Consider the following 27984-nt stretch of genomic DNA (forward strand, 5'->3'; position numbering starts at 1 on the left):
CAATATGGATGTTCCTTAAAAAACTAAAAATAGAATTACCATATGATCCAGCAATTCCACTACTGGACATAGACCCAGAGAAAACCATAGTTCAAAAAGACACATGCACCCCAATGTTCATTGCAGCACTATTTACAGTAGCCAGGTCATGGAAGCAACCTAAATGCCCATCAACAGATGAATAGATAAAGATGATGTGGTACATATATACAATGGAATATTACTCAGCCATAAAAAGGAATGAAATTGAGTCAGTTGTTGAGACGTGGATGGACCTAGAGACTGTCATACAGAGTGAAGTAAGTCAGAAAGGGATAAACAAATATTGTATATTAAAGCATGTATGTGGAACCTAGAAAAATGGTACAGATGAACCAGTTTTCAGGGCAGAAGTTGAGACACAGATGTAAAGAACAAAGGTATGGACACCAAGGGGGGATAACTGTGGTGGGGTAGGGATGGTGGTGTGCTGAATTGGGTGATTGAGATTGACATGTATACACTAATATGTATAAAATTGATGACTAGTAAGAACCTGCAGTATAAAAAAACAAACAAACAAAAGAATAAAACAAAAACTAAAGTCCAAGAGGCCTGAATCTGACTAATAGGAATTCCAAAAAGAGAGAACAGAATAAATAGTGGGGAAGAAATTTTCAAAGAAATACTATAAGTAGAACCTTGAAAACATTGGGCTATGTGAACTGGCACAAAAGGACAAATACTGCAAGATTTCACCTATATGACATACCTAGAACAGGTAAATTCATAGAGATTGAAAGTCGAGTAGTGGTTGAAAGGAGAAAAGAGACCCGGGGGGAGGGTTTGGGGTAGAAATGGGGAATTAATGTTTAATAAGTAGCGTTTCTGTTTGGGATGATGAAAAGTTCTGTAAATGGATAGTGGTGATGTACATACAACATTGTAAATGTAGTTAATGTGTATTTAATGGCACTGAATTGTGTACTTAAAAATGGTTAAAATGTTAGTTTTTTTTAAAAAAATACTACAAGTAAATTTCCTAGGACTGAAGAACAGAATTATTTAGATTAAAAGAGCCCACCAAGTATACAACACAATAGATAAAAGCATATCTATGTGAAATTTCACAGCACCGTGGACAAAGGAAGATCTCAAAAGATCTTAAAAGCTTCCTGAATGGAGGGATAAAAACCACACAAAAAGTCAGGAATGAGAATGGCAATGGATTTTTAAACAGCAATACTGGAAGCTAGAAGAAAGAACAATAATTTTAAAATGAATAAAATGGTTTCAAACATAAATTTTATACACATTTAACTATCAACCAATTTGGAAAGCAGAATAAAACAGAGTCTCATACCATTTACCTCTCATGCTTACTTTTCTCAGAATACTACAGGAGAATGTGCTCCACCAAGATGATGGAATTAACTAAGAATAAGAGTACATGGGATTCAGGAAATAGGAGACTCAACATGGAAGAAAGTCAAAAGGAATGTTCAGGATACGAAACCATCCAGGGAAATAATAGTAATGACTTGAGACAAGAGAAGGAGGACTGTAGGAGGTTAAAGGAAGTTTAAAATGTTAACTGATAGATTATCTGACAGATGTGTGATTAGAAAATTGAATTGAGTGTAATTTTGTAGAACTATGGGAAGATGTGGGAAGATTTAGCCAGAGATTCCAAAAAGTAAAAGAAGTCAAAATAAATGAGATATCTATTAAAAACAACTTGCTCAAGTAGGAAATAAAATAGTATACTCTTTATTCAGAAGTTGGCAATGTTAAAGTTGTACTATTTAAAAACAGTAAATATGGATTATACTGAACAATATGCTAATTATATTGGAAGTGTGTGAAGAGAGAGAAAGTAGTAATAGAGATTTAAAATTGTCACATCCCCATGATAGGAAGGCAATAAATAATGTCTAAAGGTAATTAATCAAGACAGAGCAGTGTATCCACATTATGTAGAAATATGGAGGCAAATATCAGAAGAAAAGAAAAAGATTAAAAGTTAAAAGAGATTGCTTCCTGGGAGAGGGAGGAGCTGTTAAGCAAGGGATGGCTGAGCATGTTTAAAGTAAGACTTCTAGCAGTACTTGACTTTTAAAAATTATGGGCATGTGCTTTTTTAGCAAAAATAAAAATACTCTTTTAAAAAGTAGTACTTCTTTGTAGCCTCTTTTTCTTCCATCTAGTAATTTTTTTAAATTATAATAAATCTACATAAGATGATGAGAGCACTAATGAGGAGTGAAAGGCATTATCTCCATTTCCAAGCCATTGTTGAATCACAGAACAGACTCAACAGTGTGAACAGTGAGTACCAAGGATATTTTTCATAATTTATAGCACCCAGTAATGTTTGAATAGCCTTCTTAGGTTTAGGAAATTTTCCACATTAAGACTAACACCTCCCCAAGGGAGGATTCAGAGCCTTGCTGTCCCAGGATTCCTTGGCAGCCAGGACAAGCCCATGACGATTCAGTATGGAAGAAAGTGATCTGAAATCTCAGTAGTTCTCCCAAGACTTGAAGAGTTGACTTCATACCAATCTTTAATTACCACTGAAATCCAAACGTGTGTATGAAATGAGAATGGACTCCTCCTGATGCATAATTTTACTCACATTAACATTTCCAGCAGTGCCTGTGTTGGGAAGTAAGAGTGAATGGAGTGCTGCCAGGGGGCCTCGTTGGAGCTCCTGGGGAGGATTCCAGTGAGCAGCTGCTCCACGACTGCCCTGCATGCATACTCACAAGTGGTCTTGTGCCAACATCATTGGAACCCACAAGCATTTGTAAGATCACTTAGGGTATCTAGCTCGCTCGCAGACAAGTGGTCCCTGACTTGGGCTGAGACTGCAGAAGCAAGCTGGTGAGTGAGAGGATGAGACTGATCCACATGGTGAGACTCAGAGCAAAGGGAAATGGGAAAGCTTGCCAAGGACACAGAGCACTCAGAATCAGGGATCCTCTGAATCATCAGTTCTAAGGAAGCAGGCAGAGAAGGCAACAGAATCAAGGCCAGAGGTCTCTACCCAAATGCAGGCCAGATATAGCAGGGAGGCTCAGTCAGTGCCAAGAGGAGTCCTCCAGGCGCCAGGGCACAGAGGAGGAGAACTTTTACAGAGCCCTTGCGGTCTCAGTCTTGAACAGGAAGAGGGTCATTGAAGATGCTGAGTCACACTGGACTCAGGGGTAGAGTTGCTGAAGAAGCAGCTGGCATCATTGTCATCAAGAGTTGATTGAGTGGCTTCCCTGGTGGTGCAGTGGTTGAGAGTCCGCCTGCCAATGCAGGGGACACGGTTCCAAGCCCTGGGCAGGGAAGATTCCACATGCCATGGAGCAACTGAGCCCGTGTGCCACAACTACTGAGGCTGTGCTCTAGAGCCTGTGAGCCACAACTACTGAAGCCCATGTGCCTATACCCCGTGCTCCACAACAAGAGAAGCCACTGCAATGAGAAGCCTGTACACCGCAAGGAAGAGTAGCCCCCACTCGCTGCAACTATAGAAAACCCGCATGCAGCAACAAAGACCCAACGCAGCCAAAACATAAATAAGTAAATTTATAAGAAAAAAAAAAAAAAGAGGTGATTGAGTGCCAAGCCCCATATGGACCACAATGCAGTAGATGGGAGCACTGGCCTGTGATCTGGGGCCAGAGAAGGGCAACGACTAAACTTGTGCTGGACTGGACATGCAAGGTTTACCACTAAAAAGGTGTTCAAAATCACTTTTTGGTAAGCCAGAACTTAAGTATATTGAGAAATGTTTTTTTTTTAAGCAATAACTTTTAAAGGAATTTCTTGTAATGTAAATCATCTTTGAACTGTGTATAACTTTAGGCCTTAAGATATTTGAATTTCTTGAAACAAGTCAAACAAGTATGCAAATAGAAAGTACTGTGTCTAGTGTTTGTACCCTGCCTGCAATTAGGAGGATATATGCAATAGCTAGGCCTCCCATACAGAAAAGAAAAAACAAAAAACAAAAAACTTCACTGAAGCAAAATATTTGGTCCTTATGAGGATCAGAATCTTGACTATAACAATCATTTCTTATTCACTCAGCTTGGTTATATGCATAAAGTACCTACGGATATTCTTTAAATTGAAACTTCAGGAAGGTGACAAAATCATTTCTTGAGAATTCCCATGTTCCTTCTCTATAGTGAGGGCACCATCCAGGTTACTCTGCTTGTCAATACACAGCAAATGACAGAAGAAATACAGTGGGTTCACATCCTGCATTCCCATTTCCTACATACTGCAAAGCAGGTAGTAACTGTCAAGTAGTGCTCAAGGGCATTCATATCTGCCCCAAATGCTTTTGTTTCTATTTCAGATTGCTTTGGCTAATGCTGCTTCTTACTTCTCCTCTACCTTTGCAGCCATTCAATATACAATTTTTAAGTACAGAAAACTTCTGTCTCTACAAGCCTTTTGTATTTAGCATTCACAATTTTGACCATTCTAGAATGTCACCGAAGGTCCATGGTATGTACTACTTTTCAGCATCTTAAGACACAAATTTCAATTGCATGTTATGCAGGATCAGTGGTCTGAACCCAGTCACCAACTTAGCTAATGAATTACCTGAACCAGATCTCTGAATCTGCATCTCAACACGATTCAGTCATTCTCTACTTTGTTGCCTTATATGCCACAAATTTTATGAAGTGACTAAAGTTTTGTTTCTGTGTGAAAAATTGCTCCCACAAGAAAGTCAGCTGCTGGTGCTGATGATACAAATGAAGAAAAAATGAAGACATCTGATAAAGTAATTGTCCTTACCAGAGAATCAAAACGCTGAAGGACTCCATCTATATAAAAACAGTAAAGTCCATTTGTAAAACTGCTTCAAGACATGTGTAAAAAGAGCTCACTGAGTGAGCAATAAATCATTTTCATAAGTCGTTTAAATTTTTCAGTTATACTTATGGGGGAAAGTATATGCTATAATATTGGAGATCCTTTTTACTCTTGAGACATGTCTTGAGTAGCAAAAACATATCTCAAACATCAATTCTATTAAGTCTTCATTAACTGGCAGCTGCAAAAGGTTTTTCTTTCCCCCAGCTCCCTTTGCCATGCGATAGCTATGTCTTTGATGTTGCAAGTCTTGGTCCCTCCAACCCAAGTACTCTGTGCTGATGTAGCTCTTGCCCTTGATCACCCTCATTTACTCAGGTGATGGGTAGTGTCATAGTCAACTCAGGCTGCTACAACAAATAACATAGACTGAGTGGCTTAAGCAACGAAAATTTCTTTCTCACAGTTTGGGAGCTGGAAGTCCAAGCATGATCTTGCCAACAAGGTATCAGTGTGGTCAGGTTTTAGGGTTAGGGTTTGTACGTGGCAGCCTTTTTGATGTGTCCTCACATGGGAAATAGGAAGATCATCCCTCTCATACCTCTTCTTATAAAGGTACTAATCCCATTCACGAGGGCTCCACTCTCATAATCAAATTAACTCCCAGAGAACCTACTTTCACATACCATCACATATGAATTTGGGGAAAACATAAACTTCAGTCCATAACAGGGAGGATGTTCCCTTGGTGGGGAACTCTGAAAATATCTCCCCTTGAGGCAGAAAGATCCATGTCCTGATACTCCCTGGACACTGAAGAGTCCCCAAAATTAACAGCGACTACTCAATCACTTCATTCATTCACTTACCAATTTTTCCTTTTTGTGTTAAGTCCTGAAAACTAAACAGCATAGCTCTTCATCATCTTGAAAAGCAAACCTTTTATAATATTGGTCTTCAACCATTTGTATACACATACATGCGTTATTGCCTGAGGAAGGTAAAATCTGCAGCTTGATGAACTAAGCTTAACTCCATGAGACCCACCAAACTGCCTAGGTTTTCATCTCTCTTCAGAGGAAATTTTACCTCCTTTTCTCCTTTTTTACACACACTGGGCAGAGGTTCACTAGTTCCATTGTCCCTGATATGGTGCATACCTGGCATATTTGATACCTAAGGCAGATTATTTAACACACCCATTCTAATATACAAAAAATATATATATTTTCAGTAATAGTCATGAAATAAGACAAATAACAAAAATGGCCAGGTAATTGCAGACAGTAATAATAATAATATTAATTATTAATTAATTAATTAGAATTAATTCTAATTAATAATAATTCTTCTATTGAATTCATATATATATAATATTCAGGAAAATTAATAACAATAAATCCAATATTTCACTACAAAAAAGGAAAAATGAATAGATGAAAGCTTTTCAATCACTTGTACTCCCCTCCACAATCTGTGTGCCCCCAACACTTAGAAAAGGGACAAAGAGGCCACAAGGAAATTCCTCAAAGAGACATTGATGCAGGCAACTCTCTTAAGATCATAAGATGACTCTCTTTGGCCATATCATTCTTGGTTCACCTATAGGAAGGAATTTAAGCTTTTCCATATTTATTCCACTTAGACTTTTTGCTCTCATCCAAACTGTTTTATTAAATGTGTGCCCAAGATTTATCCTGGGACAACACAGTCCTTCTAGAGTTTGCCCGCCTTTTACCCAAATTAGTTCAGATTCATGTCTGGTTCTTGTTACTATGGATAATTTCCTAGAAACATATAATGACATAAACTGTTCCTGTAACGTGCTAGTCATTATCTTGGCTGTTTTATCTTTTTTAAATATGGATGTGCATAAAATTAAAAGTTCCCAACTCAGAAAATCCATTCACAAGAATGTTTGTGAGGCACATAACATATGGGTCCATTCCTTCAGCTACCCTCTCATTCTAGGCCTTTAACTTTGAATCTTATACTCAACTATTGACACCTCTTTTTCGTATGCATTGCTATTCTTGGATAATAAAGTTAGTCTCTTGCCAACTCACATACTTAGTAAATATTTACTGATTCTCTACTCTGTGCCAAGCACAGGGAATATAAGAGTGAAACAGAAGACATTCAAGATGGTGGAGGAGTAAGACATGGAGATCAACTTCCTCCCCACAAACACATCATAAATACATCTACATGTGGAACAACTCCTATAGAACACCTACTGAATGCTGGCAGAAGACCTCAGACTTCCCAAAAGGCAAGAAACTCCCCACGTACCTGGGTAGGACAAAAGAAAAAACAGAGACAAAAAATAGGGACAGGACCTGCCCCTCTGGGAGGGAGCTGTGAAGGAGGAAAAGTTTCTGAACACAAGGAAATCCCTTCATGGGCAGAGACGGGGGTGGTGGGGGGAAGCTTCGGAGCCACAGAGGAGAGCACAGCGATAGGGGTGCAGAGGGCAAAGCAGAGAGGTTCCTGCACAGAGGATCAGTGTCGACCAGCACTCACCAGCCTGAGGGGTTTCTCTGTTCACCTGCCAGGGTGTGGGATAGGTGGGGGCTGGGAGCTGTCTCTGGCTTCAGAGGTCAGACCCCAGGGAGAGGACTGAGGTTGGCTGCATGACCACAGCCTGAAGGGGGCTAGTGCACCACAGCTAGCTGGGAGGGAGTCTGGGAAAAATTCTAGACCTGCCTAAGAGGCAAGAGACCACTGTTTCAGGGTGTGCAAGGAGAGGGGATTCAGAGCACCTCCTAAACGAGCTCCAGAGATGGGTGCAAGCCATAGCGATCAGCGCAGACACCAGACACGGGCATGAAACACGAAGGCTGCTGCTGCAGCCACAAAGGAGCCTGTGTGCAAGGACAGGGCACTATCCATAACTCCTCTTCCAGGAGCCTGGGCAGCCTGCCAATGCCAGGGTCCCTGATGCAGGGACAACTTCCCCAGAACACACGATGTGCCTCAGGCTGTTGCAACATCATGCTGGCCTCTGCCACCGCTGGCTCGACCTGCATTCCATACCCCTCCATCCCCCTGGTCTGAGTGAGGCAGAGCCCCCAAATCAGCTGCTACTTTAACCCTGTCTTGTCTGAGAGATGAACAGATGTCCTCAGGTGACCTACAAGCAGAGGCAGGGCCAAATCCAAAGCTGAACCCCAGGAGCTGTGTGAACAAAGAAGAGAAAGGGAAATTTCTCCCAGCAGCCTCAGGAGCAGCAGATTAAACCTCCACAATCAACTTGATTCACACTGCATCTGTGGAATACCTGAATAGACAACAAATCATCCCAAAATTGAGGCAGTAGACTTTGGGAGCAAATGTAGAATTGGGGTTTGCTATCTGCATCTAATTTCTTTCTATTCTTATATTTATCTTAGTTTAGTATTTAGAGTTTATTATAATTGGTAGATTTGTTTATTGATTTGGTTGCTCTCTTCCTTTTATATATATATATATATATATATATAGATTTTTTTCACCCTTTTCCTCTATTTGTGAGTATGTATGTGTATGCTTCTTTCTGTGATTTTGTCTGTATAACTTTGCTTTTACCATTTGTCCTAGGGGTCTGTCTGTCCGTTTTTTGCACTTCAGTTTTATTTGTATTAGTATAGCTTTTAGCTCTTGTTATCATTGGTGGATTTGTATTTTGGTTTGGATGCTCTCTTCTTACTTTCTTTCTTTTTTTATTACTTTTAATTTTTAAATATTTTTTTATTTTAATAACTTTGTTTTCTTTTCTTTCTTTCTTTTTTTCTCCCTTTTCTTCTGAGCTGTGTGGCTAAGAGTGTCTACATACTCCATCCAGGTGTCAGGCCTGTGCCTCTGAGTTGGGAGAGCTGAGTACAGGACACTGGTCCACAAGAGACCCCCTGACTCCACGTAATAACAAAAGATGAAAGCTCTCCCAGAGATCTCCATTAAAAGCTAGGACCCAGAGCCGCTCAAAGACCAGCAAATTACAGTGCTGGACACCCTATGCCAAACAACTAGCAAAACAGGAACACAACCCCACCAATTAGCAGAGAGGTTGCCTAAAATCATAATAAGGTCACTGACACCCCAAAACACACTACCGGATGTGGTCCTGCCTACCAGAAAGACAAAAACCCATCCACCAGAACACATGAAACAGTCTGCTCCACCAGGAAGCCTACACAGCCACTGAATTAACCTTACCCACTGGGAGAAGACACCAAAAACAACAGGAGCTATGAACCTGCTGCCTGAGAAAAGGAGACCCCAAAAACAGTAAGTTAAGAAAAATGAGAAGACAAAAGAAACACACAGCAGGTGAAGGAACAAGGTGAAAACCCACCAGACCAAACGAATGAAGAGGAAATAGGCAGTCTACCTTAAAAAGAATTCAGAGTAATGAGAGTAAAGATGATCCTCCTTCTTGGAAATGGAACAGAGAAAATGCAAGAAATGCTTAACAAGTAACTAGAAGAACTAAAGGGAAAACAAACAATATTGAACAACACAATAAATGCAACTAAAAATGCTCTAGAAAGAATCAATACCAGAATAACTGAGGCAGAGAATGGATAAATGACCTGGAAGATAAATTAGTGGAAATAGGGCTTCCCTGGTAGCTAAGTGGTTGAGAGTCCACCTGCCGATGCAGGGGACATGGGTTCATGCCCCAGTCCGAAAAGATCCCACATGCCATGGAGCAGCTAGGTCCGTGAGCCTCGGCCACTGAGCCTGCGTGTCCGGAGTCTCTGCTCTGCAATGAGAGAGGCCACAACAGTGAGAGGCCTGTGTACCACAAAAAAAAAAAAAAAAAAAAAAAAAAAAAAGTGGAAATAACTACTACAGAGCAGAATAAAGAAAAATGAATGAAAAGAATGAGAACAGTCTCAGAGACTTCTGGGACAACATTAAATATACCAACATTTGAATTGTAGGTGTCCTAGAAGAAGCAGAGAAAAAGAAAGGGACTGAGAAAATATTTGAAGAGATTATAGTTGAAAATTTCCCTAATATGGGCAAAGAAATATTCAGTCAAGTCCAGGAAGAGCAGAGAGTCCCATACAAGATAAATACAAGGAGAAACATGCCAAGACACATCTAATCAAACTTTCAAAAATTAAATACAAAGGAAAAATATTAAAACCAGCAAGGGAAAAACAACAAATAACATACAAGGGAATCCCCATAAGGTTAACAGCTGATATTTCAGCAGAAATTCTACAGGCCAGAAGGGAGTGGCAGGACATATTTAAAGTGACGAAAGGGAAAAAAATTACAGCCAAGATTATTTTACCGAGCAACGATCTCATTCAGATTCAATGGAGAAATTAAAACCTTTACAGACAAGCAAAAGATAAGAGAATTGAGCACCACAAAATCAGCTCTACAACAAATGCTAAAGGAACTTCTCTAGGCAGGAAACACAAGAGAAAGAAAAGACCTGAAAAAACAAATCCAAAACAATTTAAAAAATGGTCATAGGAACACACATATCGATAACTACCTTAAATGTAAATGGATTAAATGCTTCAACCATAGACTGGCTGCATGGATACAAAAACAAGACTCATATATGCTGTCTAAAAGAGACCCACTTCAGACCTAGGGACACATACAGACTGAAAGTGAAGGGATGGAAAAAGATATTCCATGCAAATAAAAATCAAAAGAAAGCTGGAGTAGTAATTCTCATATCAGACAAAATAGACTTTAAAATAAAGACTATTAGAAGAGACAAAGAAGGACCCTACATAATGATCAAGGGATCAATCCAACAAGAAGATATAACAATTGTAAATATTTATGAACCCAACATAGAAGCACCTCAATACATAAGGCAAATGTTAACAACCATCAAAGAGGAAATCGACAGTAACACTATAATAGTAGGGAAATTTAACACCTCACTTTCACCAATGGACAGATCATCCAAAATGAAAATAAATAACAAAACACAAGCTTTAAATGATACTTTAAACAAGATAGACTTAATTGATATTTATAGGACATTCCATCCAAAAACAACAGAATATACTTTCTTCTCAAGTGTTCATGGAATATTTTCCAGGATAGATCATATCTTGGGTCACAAATCAAGCCCTGGTAAATTTAAGAAAATTGAAATCATATCGAGTATCTTTTCTGACTACAATGCTATGAGACTAGATATCAATTACAGTAAAAAAAAAAAAAAACCTGTAAAAAATACAAATGCATGTAAGCTAAAGAATACACTACTTAATAATAAAGAGATCAATAAGAAATCAAAGAAGAAATTTAAAAAAAAAACCTAGAAACAAAAGACAATGAACCCATGATGACCCAAAACCTATGGGATGCAGCAAATGCAGTTCTAAGAGTGAAGTTTATAGCAATAGAATCTTACCTCAAGAAACAAGAAACATCTCAAATAACCTTGTGCCTAAAGCAGTTAGAGAAAGAAGAACAAAAATAAACCCAAAGTTAGCAGAAGGAAAGAAATCATAAAGAACAGATCAGAAATAAATGGGAAAAAATTGAAGGAAATAATAGCAAAGATCAATAAACTAAAAGCTGGTTCTTTGAGACATAAACACAGTTGATAAACCATTAGTCAGACTCATCAAGAAAAATGGAGGGGCTTCCCTGGTGGCACAGTGGTTGAGAGTCTGCCTGCTGATGCAGGGTACATGGGTTCGTGCCCCTGTCTGGGAGGATCCCGCATGCCACGGAGCAGCTGGGCCTGTGAGCCATGGCTGCTGAGCCTGTGCTTCCGGAGCCTGTGCTCCACAGTGGGAGAGGCCACAGCAGTGAGAGACCCATGTACAGAAAAAAAAAAAAAAAGAAAAGAAAAACGGGAGAAGACTCAAATCAATAAAATTAGAAACGAACAGGAGAAGTAAAAACTGACACTACAGAAATAGAAAAGATCATGAGAGAGTATTACAAGCAACTATATACCAATAAAATGGACAACCTGGAAGAAATAGACAAATTCTATGAAAAGCACAACCTTCTGAGAGTGAATCAGGAAGAAATAGAAAGTATAAACAGACCAATAACAAGCACTGAAATTGAGACTGTTGTTAAAAATCTTCCAACAAACAAAAGCTCAGGACCAGATGGATTCACAGGTGAATTCTATCAAACATTTAAAGAGGAGGTAACACCTATCCTTCTCAAACTCTTCCAAAATATAGCAGAGGGAGGAACACTCTCAAACTCATTCTAGGAGGCCACCCCCATCCTGATATCAAAAAGAGACAAAGATGTCACAAACAAATAAAACTACAGGCTAATATCACTGATGAACATAGATGCAAAAATCGTCAACAAAATACTAGCAAACAGAATCAAACAGCACAAAAAAACGATCATACACCATGATCAAGTGGGGTTTATCCCAGGAATGCAAGGATTCTTCGATATACCCCAGTCAGTGTGATAAAACATATTAACAAACTGAAAGATAAAAACCATATGATCATCTCAATAGATGCAGAAAAATCTTTTGACAAAATTCAACATCCTTTTATGATCAAAACCCTCCAGAAACTAGGCATAGAAGGAACTTACCTCAACATAATAAAGGTCATATATGACAAACCCACAGCCAACATTGTTCACAATGGTGAAAAATTGAAACCATTTCCTCTAGGATAAGGAACAAGACAAGGTTGTGTACTCTCACCACTGTTATTCAACATAGTTTTGGAAGTTGTAGCCACAGCAATCAGAGAAGAAAAAGAAATAAAAGGAATCCAAATTGGAAAAGAAGAAATAAAGCTGTCACTGTTTGCAGATTACATGATACTATACATAGAGAATCCTACAGATGTTACCAGAAAACTACTAGAGCTAATCAATGAATTTGGTAAAGTAGCAGAATACAAAATTAATGCACATAAATCTCTTGCATTCCAGGAAAACTGGATACCTACATCTACCTAACTCTACTCTATTGAAAATTCAAAAAATAAAAAAAAAATACAATCAGAATTTGGCAAGTGTGCATTATCAACTCTCAATTCCCAAAAGGAGAAAGGAAAAGCTGTAATTGGATGATGTCATTGTCAATTACCCTGACTATAAGACAGGCAGATTACATGAAGAAGCAGCAGGAGTGACGTGGTCATGTCAGCAGAGCTTATTGGTGGACTGCCCTTCTATGTGCCCCTCATAAAATGGACTGGGATAGGGTACTCTCTAGCTCTGTGCAAATACTGCAAACAGTTAAAGGAGAGAGATCACACCCATAGAGAGCTGATAATGCACTGTTGCCAAATTCTGATTGTTTTTTTTTTATTTTTTTGAATTTTTAATGGAGTATAGTTGATTTACAATTTTGTGTTAGTTTCTGCTGTACAACAAAGTGAATCCATTATACCTATACCTATATCCACTTTTTTTTAGATTCTTTTCTCATATAGGCCATTACAGAGTATTGAGTAGAGTTTCCTGTGTTTTACAGTATGTTCTTATTAGTTATCAATTTTATATATAGTAGAGTGTATATGTCAATCCCAAACTCTCAATTTATCCCTCCCCACACCTTATCCCCTGGTAACCATAAGTTTGTTTTCTACCTCTGTGACTCTACTTCTGTAGAGTTTTGTAAATAAGTTCATTTGTACCCTTTTTCTAGATTCCACATATAAGCAATATCATATGATATTTGTCTTTATTATTCAATGTTATCTTAAGCAGGAAGTAAAGTGTTCCAAAACACTTATGATGAATGTCTGTATCTTACAGTTCTGAGCCATTCACTCATTACCTTATTTCAAGAATTTATTACTCAACTTGAGGCCTGTAAAGGAAAAGAGAATGTCCACTGATCTTGTTTTTTCCAAAAAAAATTTGGGTAGGATGTAGAAAGTTACAAGAGACCATTGCTTTTACCATAACAATGAGAAAGCACACTTTAGAACCGTCAAATAACCATGAATGCAAAGAAGTCTGAATGAATTAAATTCCAGAGAAGAACAAGTCCTTAGTAGATGAGTAAAACTGGCAATCACTTTTGTCTCTGGAGGCATCTACCCAAGTCAAGACAAGGCAGGAAAGGATCAGATTTGCAAGAGATTTAGGGACTTAGGTGGGGTAAGGAAAAACCAGCCAAATGACCACATGTGAGCTGATAGAGCATATGGAGGAACTTCAAATGCTAAGCTAGTTCTCTATGCCAGCCAATTTTCCCCATGGAAATTTTGCTTAGGAAGTAATTGTGCAGAAGCAAGGGCTGGGCTAGAAAGCCAGGAAAGATCTTTTATGAACTCACAGTATTTAAATCCCAATGATGGAGGGAGAGACTTGATCCCATTGTCAACCTATTTTAAAACAGAGGAGACCTGAAGCTAATTATGCAACAAAAAAGACCCAACCTAGCTCAAGTCCCAAGTAGATAAAACAGATAATTCCTTCCCCTAGCTGCTTGATGGAAGAAAGGGTGATTGCTTTCTGGGGGAAAATATTATCAGACTCTATTATTTTCTTTTATAAAATGTGCCCATAACCTAGGAGAAAAAGCAATCAACACAAGCAGACTCACAGATGACTGAGATGTTAGAATAAAGAGAAAATATCTTTAAAATAACTATTCTACATATGGTAGATAAATTAGAGGAAAATATCAACAAATTGGTTGAAAATATGGAGAATTTCCATTGATAAACAGAAAGCAAAAAATAACTAAACTAAAAAAATAAAGTAAATGAATTGAAGAGCTCACTGAATGTGCTTCATAACAGACTGGACACAGCAGAAGACAAGATTGATGAATTTAAAGACAGGCAAATAGAAATCACCCAAGCTGAAGCATAGAGAAAATAAAAATAATATGAGAGGGTGGGGAGAAAAAAGCATCAGAGATGTCTAAGACAATATCATACATAACTGGAGTCCCATAAAGATAGAAAATGGAAACTATTTGAATGTTCAAAATGTTTGAAGAGATAGTAAGCAATAATTTTCCAAAATTGATTAAAGTCCACCTGAAGATTCAAAAAGCTCTAAAAACCCTAAGCAAAATATGTGCAAAGAATTCTACACCTAATGTCTCATAGTCAAAATGCTGAAGAGCAGATAAAGAGAAAATCTTAAAAACAGCCAGAAGGAAAAAGACATATTGCGTTCAGGGGTATAACAACAATGAACAACTTCTCTTTGGAAACACTGGAAGCCAGAGAACAATGAAATTACATATTTTAAATGATTAAAAGGAAAAAATGTGAATTTGAATTCTGTATTCAACAAAAATATGCTTCAAAAACTAAAGAAAAATAAAATTTCCACTTCCAGGAAGGTGGAGTACATATGCTTTCCATAATTCTCCTGTTAAGTACATCTAAAAATATTCTACATTATATCTAAAACAAATAGAAGATTCTGAAAGATAAGGAAAACAAGCAGACTAGCTAGGGACCTCAGGAACTAAGGAATGACACTGTGGTGAGTTCCCTGGGTTCTCTTTTTGCCTCATGTATCCCAGACTTGGAACCAAAGAACTGGCAGCTCAAAATGCCAACATGTACAAACAACAAAAGCCCTAGCAAAAACCTGACCTCTTTAAAAAAAGGAGCAGGAAATGGGCCTGTTCAGAAAACAGAAAACTTGTAGACAATAACAATTCTATTTCAACCAAATTCAACAGAAAGAAAAAAGAGAAAGAAAAAACCTGTAGCCCCTCCCCACCCACATCAGTAAGCCTAGACTTCCATCCAGAGCTTTCATCCCTACCAACTAATGAGCCTTCCTCCACCACTGTGTCAGTTGTAACCATCCCTAATCAGCAGTAACAAGGTGCTTCCCCTGCATTGGGTGTAAACAGAGGTTAAATAGAGAATTTGGTATTATACCCCCACCTGTCACTATGAGGTGGTAACTCCCCTTCCCTTGCCAAAGCAATATCAAAGAAAGCAAGCTAAAGGGTTTAAATAAAATCTAGAGTCTCAGAAAATAATATGAAAATGTCCATGTTTCAACAGAAAATCACACACCATGCCAAGAACCAGAAACCTCTCAAAATGACTGAATAAGAAAAAATCAATAGATTTCAATGAGAGATGGCAGAAATGTTAGAATAATCTGACAAAAATTTTAATGCAACTATGATTTAAAAATTATCAACAAGCAATTATGCACATCTTGAAAAAAGCTGAAAGCCTTAGCAAAGAAATAGAAGTTATAAAGACCAGATGGAAAATATAGAATTGAAGAATACAACAATGAAAACATAAGCTCAGTCAATGGCCAGCAGCAGAATAGAGAGGACAGAGAAAAGCATCAGTGAACAAGAAGAGAGAACAATGGAAATTACACAATATGAACAACAGAGATAAAATAGACTGGAAAAAAAATGAACAGACTCTTGGTATCTGTAAGACTATAACAAAAGATTTAACCCTGATGGCACTGGAGTCCTAAAAAGAGAAGAGAAAGAAGGCAGGGCTGAAAAAATACTTAAAGAATTAGTGGCTGAAAATTTCTCAGCTTTTTCAAGCGACATAAGCCTACAGATTTAAGAAGCTAAATGAATCCCAAATAGGTTCAACTCCAAGAAACCCACTCTAAGACACATTATAATTAAACTTCTGAAAACTAAAAACAATGAAAAAAATCTTCCATGTCTTGGTCATTGTAAATAGTGCTTCTATGAACTTTGGGGTACATGTACCTTTTCAAATTATTTTTCTCCAGCTAAATGTCCACTGACAGATGAATGGATAAAGATATGGTATATATATACAATGGAACATTACTCAACCATAACAAAAAAGATTGAAATAATGCCATTTGCAGCAACATGGATGGACATGATATTAAGTAAAGTCAGACAGAGAAAGACAATATCATGTGATATCACTTATATATGGAATATTTTTAAATGATTTTAAAATGATAAAAATGAACTTATTTACAAAACAGAAATAGACTCACAAACATAGAAAATAACATATGGTTACCAAAGGGGATAGTAGTGTTGGGGGAGGAGAGATAAATTAAGAGTTTGGGATTAATATATGCACACTACTATATATAAAATAGGTAAACAACAAGAACCTACTGTATAGCACAGAGAACTATACTCAATATCTTAATAATAACCTATAATGGAAAAAATTTTAAAAGAATGAATATATATATATACACACACACACATATACATATAACTGAATCACTTTGCTGTGCACTTGAACCTAACCCATCATTTTAAATTAACTATACTGCAATTTTTAAAAAAACAAGAAAAAATCTTGAAGCAGCCAGGGAAAAAAACACCTTGCCTATAGAAGTCAACCAATTCAAATGTCAGTGGACTTCTCATCACAATAGTGGTTACTTATAGATGTGCTATCAACTGGAAAGGGGCACAAGGAAACTTTCTGGGGTGATGGTAATGTTCCATATCTTGACCTGGGTGATGGTCATACAGTAAAAATTCATCTAGCTGTACACTTAAGATATGTGCATTTAAGGTATGGAAATGTTTCTTCTGTAAGGTACTGTCAAAAAGGGAAGGTGGTGATTAAACATTGTTTTGGAACAAGGAGACAGGGAATAAATGTAGCAGGAAATACATTATAGCAGACTGAAGCGCTGTACTGTGGTGTAGGATGGTTGTACCACAACCTCTTCTCCCACCATTCAGCCTACTGGTGGGAGAATAAAATGAAGTTTTTTATCCTAGTAAGTTTGGTTGTGTTTCAGATGGGTCCATCAACATATTAGGATGCTCAGACTACAGGAGTCGATGCCCCATTTAATATTTTCTTTTTGTCCTATAATTAACTCCAGTCTTTGTCAGAACTAACCACTGTTTTCAAAACCTAGTAACTAACCCAGAGATTCTCAACAAGACTCTCAACACTAGTACACATTAGACTTACCTGGGAAGCTTTTAAAAATACCTAGAAGAAATAGACAAGTTTCTAGAAACATACAACATGCCAAAACTTAATAAAGAACAAAAAAGACTGCTTCCTACTAGCTATCTATTTTACATTTGGTAGTAGGAAGCAGCCACATAGCACAGGGAGATCAGCTAGGTGCTTTGTGTCCACCTAGAGGGGTGGGATATGGAGGGTGGGAGGGAGAAGCAAGAGGGAGGAGATATGAGGATGTGTGTATATGTATAGCTGGTTCACTTTGTTGTATGGCAGAAGCTAACACACCATTGTAAAGCAATTATACTCCAATAAAGATGTTTTTTTAAAAAAGAACAAAAGAGACAATTTGAACAAATTAATCACTAAGAGTGAAATTCAATTTTTAATTAAAAAAAAAAACTACCAACAAACAAAAGTCTGGGACTGGACAGATTCACAGGGGAATACAACCAAACATATAAAACAGAACTAATACCTATCCTTCTCAAGCTATTCCAAAAAATTGGAGGATGGGACACTCATGAATTCATTCTGCAAGGCTACAATTACCCTGATACCAAAACCAGACAAAAGCACTACAAAAAAAGAAAATTACAAGCCAATATCTTTGATGAATATAGATGCAAAAAACACTCAACAAAATATTAACAAACTGAATTCAACAATATATAAAAAGCATCATACACCATGATCAAGTTGGATTTATTCTAGGGATGAAAGAATAGTTCAATATTCACTAATCAATCAATGTGATACACCACATTAACAAAAGGAAAGATAAAAATCACCTGATAATCTCAATCAACACAGAAATAGAATTTTACAAAATTCAACATCCATTTATGATAAAAACTCTCATCAAAGTGACTATAGAGGGTATAAATCTCAACATAATAAAAGACATTTATGACAAACTCAAAGCTAACATCATACTCAATGGTGAAAAGCTGAAAGCTTTTCCTCAAACATCAGGAACAATACAAGGATGCCCATTCCTGCCACCTTTAGTTAATGTAATATTGGACGTCCTAGCCACAGCAATCAGATAAGAAAAAGAAATAAAAATCATCCAAATTGGAAGGGAAGAAGTAAAACTGTCACTATTTGCAGATAACATGATACTTTATATAGAAAATTCTAAAACCTCCACCAAAAAATAACTATTAGAAATAATAAATGAATTTAGCAAAGTTGCAGGATACAAGATTAATATACAAAAATTTGTTGCTTTTCTCTATACTAACAATGAACAGTCAGAAAGAGAATATTTTTTTAAAATCCCTATTAAAGTTGCATCAAAAAAGAATAAAATGGGCTTCCCTGGTGGCACAGTGGTTGAGGGTCCGCCTGCCGATTCAGGGGACGCAGGTTCGTGCCCCGGTCTGGGAAGATCCCACGTGCCGTGGAGCAGCTGGGCCCGTGAGCCATGGCTGCTGAACCTGTGCTCCTCAATGGGAGAGGCCACAACAGTGAGAGGTCCGTACTGCAAAAAAAAAAAAAAAAAAAAAAAAAAAAAAAAAAAAAAGAATAAAATACCTAATAATAAATTTAACCAAAGAGGTGAAAGACCTATACTCTGAAAACTATAAAACATTAATGAAGGAAATTGAAGATGATACAAAGAAATGGAAAGATATCCCATGCTCTTGGATTGGAAGAATGAATATTGTTAAAATGACCATAGATTGCTTAATCTACAGACAATGCAATCCTTATCAAAAGACTGAAGACATTTTTCACAGAACTAGAACAAATAATCCTAAAATTCACATGGAACCACAAAAGACCCTTAACTGCCAAAGCAATCTTGAAAAAAAAGAATAAAACTGGAGGTATCATGCTCCCTGACTTCAGACTATACTACAAAATTACAGCAATCAAAACAGCATGGTACTATCACAAAAACAGACACATGAATCAATGGAACAGAATAGAGAGTCCAGAAATAAACCCACATAATTATGTTCAATTAACCTTCAACAAAGGAGGCAAGAATATCCAGTAGAGAAAAGACTGTCTTTTCAATAAGTGGTGCTGGGAAAACTGGACAGCCACATGTAAAACAGTGAGATTAGAACATTTCCCCACACCATATACAAAATAAACACAAAATGGTTTAAAGACCTAAATGTAAGACCTAAAGGCATAAAACTCCTAGACAAGAACATAGGCAGAACACTCTTTGACATAAATCATAGTAATAATTTTTGTATCTGTCCCTTAGGCAAAAGAAATAAAAACAAAAATAAACAAAAGGGGCCTAATTAAACTTAAAATCTTTTGCACAGTAAAGGAAACCACTGACAAACCAAAAGACAACCTATGGAGTGGGAGGAAAATATTTGTAAATGATATGATCAACAAGGAGTTAATATTCAAAATATATAAACAGTTCATACAACTTGATATCAAAAAAAAAACACAATAAAAAGAAAATGGGAAGAAGACCTGAACAGATATTTTCCAGAGAAGACATACAGATGGCTAACAGGCACATGAAAAGATGCTCAGTGTCTTTAGAGCTAATCTTTAGAGCTTTAGAGCTAATATGTAGAGACATACAATTCAAAAAAACAATGAGATATCACCTTATAGCGCTCAGAATGGCAATCGTCAGAAAGATCAGAAATATCAAATGTTGGCGAGGATGAAGGGAAAACTTTACATGGTTGGTGGGAAAGTAAATTGGTGCAGCCACTTTTGAAAACAGTATGGAGGTTCCTCAAAAAACGAAAAACAGAACTACCATATGATCCAGCAATTCTACTCCTGAGTACATATCCAGAAAAAATGAAAACACTAATGTGAAAAGATACATGTACCCTAATGTTCATGGCAGTACTAGTCACAGTAGCCAAGATATGGAAGCAACCCAAGTGTCCATCAACAGATGAATGGATAAAGAAGATGTGATATATATATATATATATATATATATATATATATATATATATATATATATATCACATTATATATGATATATAATGGAATATTAGTCAGCCATGAAAAAGAATGAAATTCTGTCATTTGCAGCAACATGGATGGACCTAGAGAACATTATGCTTAGTAAAATAAGTCAGACAAAGACAAATACAGTATGACATCCCTTATATGTGGAATCTAAAAAATAAAGCAAACAAATACATACAGCAAAACAGAAACAGACCCACAGATATAGAAAACTAGTGATTACCTTTGGGGAGAGGGAAGGTGGAGAGGCAAGATAGAGATATGAGATTAAAAGATACAAATTACTATGTGTAAAATAGTTTGGCAACAAGGATATATTTTATTTCACAGGGAATTGTATCCATTATCTTATAATAACTTTTAATGGAGTATAATCTTTAAAAATATTGAATCACTATGCTGTACACCTGAAACTGATATAATATTGTAAATCAACTGTTTATCAATTGAAGTATACTTCAATTAAAATTAAAAAAATTATCCCTGGGCTTCTCATTAATCAAATTATAGAATTTTAAGGGATGATAAGAGATTACTTACCACAGGATTTTTTTTTTTTTTTTTTGCATTACGCGGGCCTCTCACTGTTGTGGCCTCTCCCGTTGTGGAGCACAGGCTCCGGACGCGAAAGCTCAGTGGCCATGGCTCACGGGCCTAGCCTCTCCGCGTCATGTGGGATCTTCCTGGACCGGGGCACGAACCCATATACCCTGCATCGGTAGGGGGACTCTCAACCACTGCGCCACCAGGGAAGCCCCACAGGATTGTTTTTTAAAAGCTCATCCAGTGACTGTAATATGCAGCCAGGACTGAGATTTGCTGCACTAAGAACATTGATAGTGAAACCTGATCCCCAAGTAGATGCAGATATGACTGCAAACAGACCCAAAATGTGCCACATCAAATTGGGTCCAAAAAAGGAAGAAGAGTTCTTTTCCCAACCCAGGCCACTAAGGTGAAAGGATTTTCCTCTGTTAAGTGGCAATAATTATGAAAGAGCATGTCAAACTGCCGAAGTTTTCTGAGTAGTTCTGTATCCATTATGAGACCTTTACTTGTGCTCCGTCCCCTGAGAATATCAAGAGACAACTAGGAAAAGAATACCACTACCCAGGCTTTCTATTGAACTCAATCTCCCACCCAATTCAATCAAAGAACTTTTCCCACAAGATTTGTGAGTTACATGCCCTCAGTTTTCAGCATTTCTGAAATAGCTTGGGGAAGACCCCTGCATCCTGAACGCCGGACACTTCTATCAAGTTTTACCCTGAGAGAGCTAGCTATACTGCAGGATATGTTTGCAAGGCAGGTGAATCCTTGGTTTTATGTACACTCACTCCTGGGACATGAGTGCTGTAAGATCCTTGCCAAGGTTGGTGACAGTCCCATCATTCTCCAGACCCTCCCTGTAGAGTTTAACATCAAGTTTAGCATCTCTGTCCTGGCCCTGGTATTTAATGTGCTAGGGATAAGCCCTGAGTTCCTGCATTTACATGGGATTGCAGCTCTTCCTTTTTAGCTCCCCATCTCAACAATAACCCTCACTCAAGCCCACCCTCTTTGGCTGGGGAGATCTGACAACTCCATTTGCAAGCCCTCAATCCCTGGAAGCTAAATATTATTCTCTGTGCTCTGTGCCCCTATTCACTAACTGAAAATTTGCTGTGAAGGGATGTGAAAATGGGCACCTTAACCTCTTAAATATTGCTGGCCTTCTTCTGTTTACATGTCCACTATCAAACGTTGAACTAGGCTCTCTGAATTCCAATAACTTGAATATTTCACAGCCATTTTAACACTGTGTATCGGATATCTAAGCTATTCACTGTAGTTTTGTCAGTGTCCTTGGGTTCTGTCTCCCCCCTCCCTTTTATTTCCAGCTTTATTGAGATATATTTGGCATATAACATTGCATAAGTTTAAGGTGTACAACATGATGATTTGATATATGTATACATTGCAAAATGATTACCACAATATTAGTTAACACATCCATCACATCACATAGTTTCCTTTTTAGTGTGTGGTGAGAACATTTAGATTAATCTCTTAGTTCTTTCAAATATACAATACAGTAATGTTAATGATAGTCACCATGCTGTACATTACATCCTTAGAACTTATTTCTCTTATAACTAGAATTTTGTACCCTTTGACCATCATCACCCATCCCCTCCACCACCAGCCCCTGGCAACCACCAACCTGCTCTCTGTTTCTATGAGTTCAGGCTTTTTAGATTCCACATATAATCGAAATCACACAGTGTTTGTCTTTCTCTGTCTAACTTTTATTTCACTTAGCATAATGTCCTTAAGGTCCATCCATGTTGTCACAAATGGCAGATTTCCTTCCTTTTTATGGCTGAATAATATTCCTCTGTGTGTATGTATGTGTATGTGTGCACACATATATGTATATTACATTTTCTTTTTCCATTTACCCGTCAAATGACACTTAGGTTGTTTCCAAGCCTTGACTATTGTAAATAATGCCGCAATGAACATGGGAGTGCAGATATCTCTTCAAGGTAGTGATTTCATTTCCTTCAGATATATACCCAGAAGTGGGATTGCCAGATCATATGGTAACTCTAGTTTTAATTTTCTGCAGAAACTCCATACTATTATTCATAGTGCCTGCAACAATTTACATTCCCACCAGCAGTCCACAAGGGTTCCCTTTTCTTCACTTCTTTGCCAACACTTGTTATCTCTTGTCTTTTTTATAATAGCCATCCTAACATGTGTGAGGTGATGTCTCTTTGTAGTTTTCATTTGCATTCCTTGATGATTAGTGCTGTTGAGCATCTTTTCATGTACCTACTGGCTATTTGTATGTCTTTTTTTTAATATTTATTCAAGTCCTTTACCCATTTTTTAATCATACTATGTGCTTTTTTGCTATTGAGTTGTATGAGCGTCACCTTTATTTTGGATATTAACCCATTATGAGATAGATTGTTTGCAAATATTTTCTCCTATTCTATAGATTGCCTTTTCATTTTGTTGACTGTTTCTGTTGCTGTGCATAAGGTTTTTTAAATTTTATATAGTCCCACTTGTTTATTTTTGCTTTTGTTTCTTGTACTTTTGGTGTTATAGCCCAAAAGTTGTTGCCAAGATCAACTTCAAGGAGCTTTTCTCTGTGTTTTCTTAGGAGTTTTACACTTTCAGTCCTTATGTTTAAGCCTTTCATACATTTCAAGTTAATTTTTTTAAGTGTTGTAGGATAGAGGTCCAGTTTCATTCTTCACATGTCAATATCCCATTTTCCCAACATCATTTATTGAAGAGAGTATCATTTCCATTTAATTATCTTGGCTCCCTTACCAAATATTAGTTAACCATATATGCATGGATATATTTCTCAGTTCTGGAGTTTTATTAGTTTCTTTTGATGATGTCATATTTACCTGATTCTTCATGATCTATGTAGATTTGCATTGGTGTCTATGTATTTGAAGGAGCAAACACCTCTTCCAGTCTTTGCAGACTAGTTTTGGCAGTTCCCCAGGCTGATGGGATTACCTCCAGAATCACAGTCATGTTGCACTGGGGCTGAGGCTGTTACTGGGTTTGCAGGGGGTTCTGCAGTTGGCAGGCTTGTTACCAGAAGCTCAGGTAGGCATGGATCCTGTCTGTTCCCTGAGTGTATGGCACTGCCTCCAGGACCCTATTCAGTAGGGTGGCACTGGGACAAGCGTCCACTTCAGGGCCCACAGTTAGGTCCTCAGACAGATCATCTATACCATGTGCATGGGCAGGTATGGCTCCTGCCAGGTCCCTGGGAGAGATCTTACCAGGTCACTGGGTGGGTCCCTGGGTGGACAAGACTATCCTTTGTCCATGGCTGAGAGAGGCTGGAACAAAATCTCAGGGCTGTTTCAGGGTTCACAGCCATGAATGAGGTACAGGCCTGGCTTTGGAGGCACAGATGGGCATATCCCTCACAAGGTTCCAAGTAGGCTGGACTGCTCCCTGACCATAGCTGGAAGGGCTCAAGCTGATTACGAGGCCATTTTAGCACCTCCTGAGACTCATACAGAAGTACCTCACACCAGCAGGACTCCTCACAGACTGTGGCTGGGAGGGGTTGGAACCAAGTATGGGGCCCTTTCAGAATCTCCAATGTTGCAGGTGACAGTGTCTCACTCTGGGTCCCTGAGCCAGTAGCACTGCTGGCAGACTGTGTCAAACTCTGTCTTATTCAGCCCTGACTTCCTGCAGCACCTCCCCAGAGCCCTGATATTCTAGCACATCCCATGAAGACCCAGTCAGAACTTTGACTTTTGGAAATTCAGAGTTCTTCAGATGGAAGGAAATGGTATTTTTCTATAACTTTATCTTTGTCCAAAAAAAATGGACATTAATAACACATCATACACGACAATAGAATTTTGGAAGGGAAGAACTGCTTTGCTCTAGACTGGCAAGTAATTTTCATCTCTGGTAACCCTAATCAATTATCAATTATCAGGGGCTGCCTAGAGAGCCACCATGAGAAGAATTCTGAAGCTGTCTCTGGGCTTGACTAGAAATCTTAGCTTGCTCTATTAGCAATGTCTGCCATGGACAAGGAAAGGGAATAACAGGATGTATGTCAAATATCTGCAGATAATGATTTTATTTCAAGTTATCCACAAGGTGAAGCCTAAAATCCAGGTTTCCTAACACCAAGTTGTTCATACATTCCATTAAAAAACGTCTAAGAAACAGATATCTGAGTTTATCAAATAGAAATTGAGTGTGATCTGTTGCATTACAGAACATTTCTTTGCCTTGAAATCTTTTTCCATGGAAAATATCAAGAGTTAGTTAAATTAAAGGGTTGGTTTGCAGATCATTAACTACTTGACAGTGAAACCTGGGAGCAGATCATTAGGACTCTCACTAAATGACCACCAGAGAAAAATTAAGCTAAAATCTAAGCTCAGAGATGAAACTAGTGGTGAAATAAGACATAGTTTAAAAGAATTCCAGGGCTTCCCTTGTGGCGCAGTGGTTGAGAGTCCGCCTGCCAATGCAGGGGACACGGGTTCGTGCCCTGGCCTGGGAAGATCCCACATGCCGTGGAGCGGCTGGGCCCGTGAACCATGGCCGCTGAGCCTGCACGTCCGGAGCCTGTGCTCCGCAACGGGAGAGGCCACAGCAGTAAGAAGCCCACATAGCAAAAAAAAAAAAAAAGAAAAGAATTCCGTTTACCCTGAGCTTTTCAGAATCACGGCTTTTGAGGGGATAAATATATATTCAAATTGCAAAGAAAAATGAGAGACATAATATTTCATTTTTAGATCTTCATAAGGGGTGAAAATGATTCTTTTTTGTATACATGACTTATGAAGTTAAACATTCACTTTAAAAAAGAAAGGGTTTTAAAGTTTGAATACCCTTTTAGCTAGCAATTTTGCTTGAGTTGATGGATTAGCCAGAAGTCATGTGAAAGGACTTAATATCCATCTCCTGGGAGAAGAAACCTCAAAGCAACTTTTCTAATTGTAACTGAGGTGTATGAGACATGATGAAATAAAAAGTAAATTAAAGGAGGATATCCAGGGACTGGAACTTGATAGACGTGAGTTTCCTAGGAAGGGTTAGAGCAAAGAAGGAAGGAGTGAACTCTGGCCCTGAAGATTCAATAAAACAGACTCCCCACTGGTCACTGAGCTCTGCTGAGCTGGCACTGGCTTGGATTCCTGGCTAGTGAGGGTTCTCAGGGGGAATAAAGTGAAAGGAGCTCTTCCTCCAGGATGAAATTAGTTGCGTGTTTCCTGGTTATCTGTCTTTCTGGTTGATTTGATTCCATGCTAGTGATCTGATGCCCTGCAGCAGTGTAATATTTGGCCAGGATTTAGGTAATAGTGTTCCACACTTGCTCCCAGTGAAGACTCAGAACCAGCTGCCTGCCACTGGTCAAATCCCTATCTCACCATTACCTTTTTAATCTTCAGCACAATCTATAGTTGCAGTATCCTGGAAGAAAAAAGATCCCCAACAATAAATGAACAGGGGTCTCTACTTCCATTGCTGCATGAGCAGCAAATCAACACTTTTTTAAGATCCAGGGTGTGACCTATGTTACATCAGTAAACTTCAGGCACTGCAACTTCATTGGGATTTCTATGTACACTGAAAAAGTTCACTGATTTTTTTAACCTACTTTTTTTTTTAATAAAAGAAGGCTAAAAAAATTATATCAATAATTTTTGTGGACTAGAACTATGCATCTATGTCAAGTGGCTGACTTTGGCAATTTTTTTTTTTTTTTTTTTGCAGTACGGGGGACTCTCACTGTTGTGACCTCTCCCGTTGCGGAGCACAGGCTCCGGACGCGCAGGCTCAGTGGCCATGGCTCACGGGCCCAGCCGCTCCGCTGCATGTGGGATCTTCCCAGACCGGGACACGAACCCACGTGCCCTGCATTGGCAGGAGGACTCTTAACCACTGCGCCACCAGGGAAGCCCTGGCAATTTTTTTAACTGCATAATTACAAACTTGTAAGATGCATGGCATATAATGAAGTCTTTGGAATAACCTTAACTGGCTCATTGTTAATAGGTGTCTCTCTTGTTCTGCAAATTATAACCTGCAAAATGATGACATGCCTGGAAAGCAGTGATGGGGACTCATGAAGTTTAGCACCAAGAGTCAGAAAACGCCCATGAGGGCCTTCCCTGGTGGCACAGTGGTTGAGAGTCCGCCTGCCGATGCAGGGGACGCAGGTTTGTGCCCTGATCTGGGAAGATCCCACATGCCGCAGAGTGGCTGGGCCCGTGAGCCATGGCCGCTGAGCCTGCGCGTCTGGAGCCTGTGCTCTGCAACGGGAGAGGCCACAACAGTGAGAGGCCCGCATACCGCAAAAAGAAAAAAAAAGAAAACGCCATGAGGACCCATCACTGACAGATTTATGATGACATTAGACAGTATGTGTATAGCATTAATTATACCCTCCGAGTTTTGCAAGACTACAGACCCAGAGTGTGTCAGGCAATAACACCACACCCACAATGTTTCTCAGCCACTTACCAATGACATCTTGACATCTTTGTCAAAAATAACTTGCATACTAGAAGCCCCAAGGCCCAGGCCCAGAGTATGAAGGCTCTAAATGTTCCATCCTGACTCCATCTGGTGGGCAGCCAGGTGAACATAAGCTAATGAAGAGAAAGCAGATTCTCTACGCAAAAGAGCCATCTCAAGATTGAAGGGGAAAATGACAATCACCAAGAAGCTGGAAATAGGACTAGAGAAGAAAGATTTGCAATTTAAGTAAGGCAAAAGAAGTTTAGAGATGGGAGCAAGAAAAGAAGTGGGGGAGACGATATTAATGTAAGTCTTTATATATTTGAATTACTGA

Source organism: Delphinus delphis, chromosome 19 (genome assembly GCF_949987515.2).
Source record: "Delphinus delphis chromosome 19, mDelDel1.2, whole genome shotgun sequence".
Classification (NCBI taxonomy): domain Eukaryota; kingdom Metazoa; phylum Chordata; class Mammalia; order Artiodactyla; family Delphinidae; genus Delphinus; species Delphinus delphis.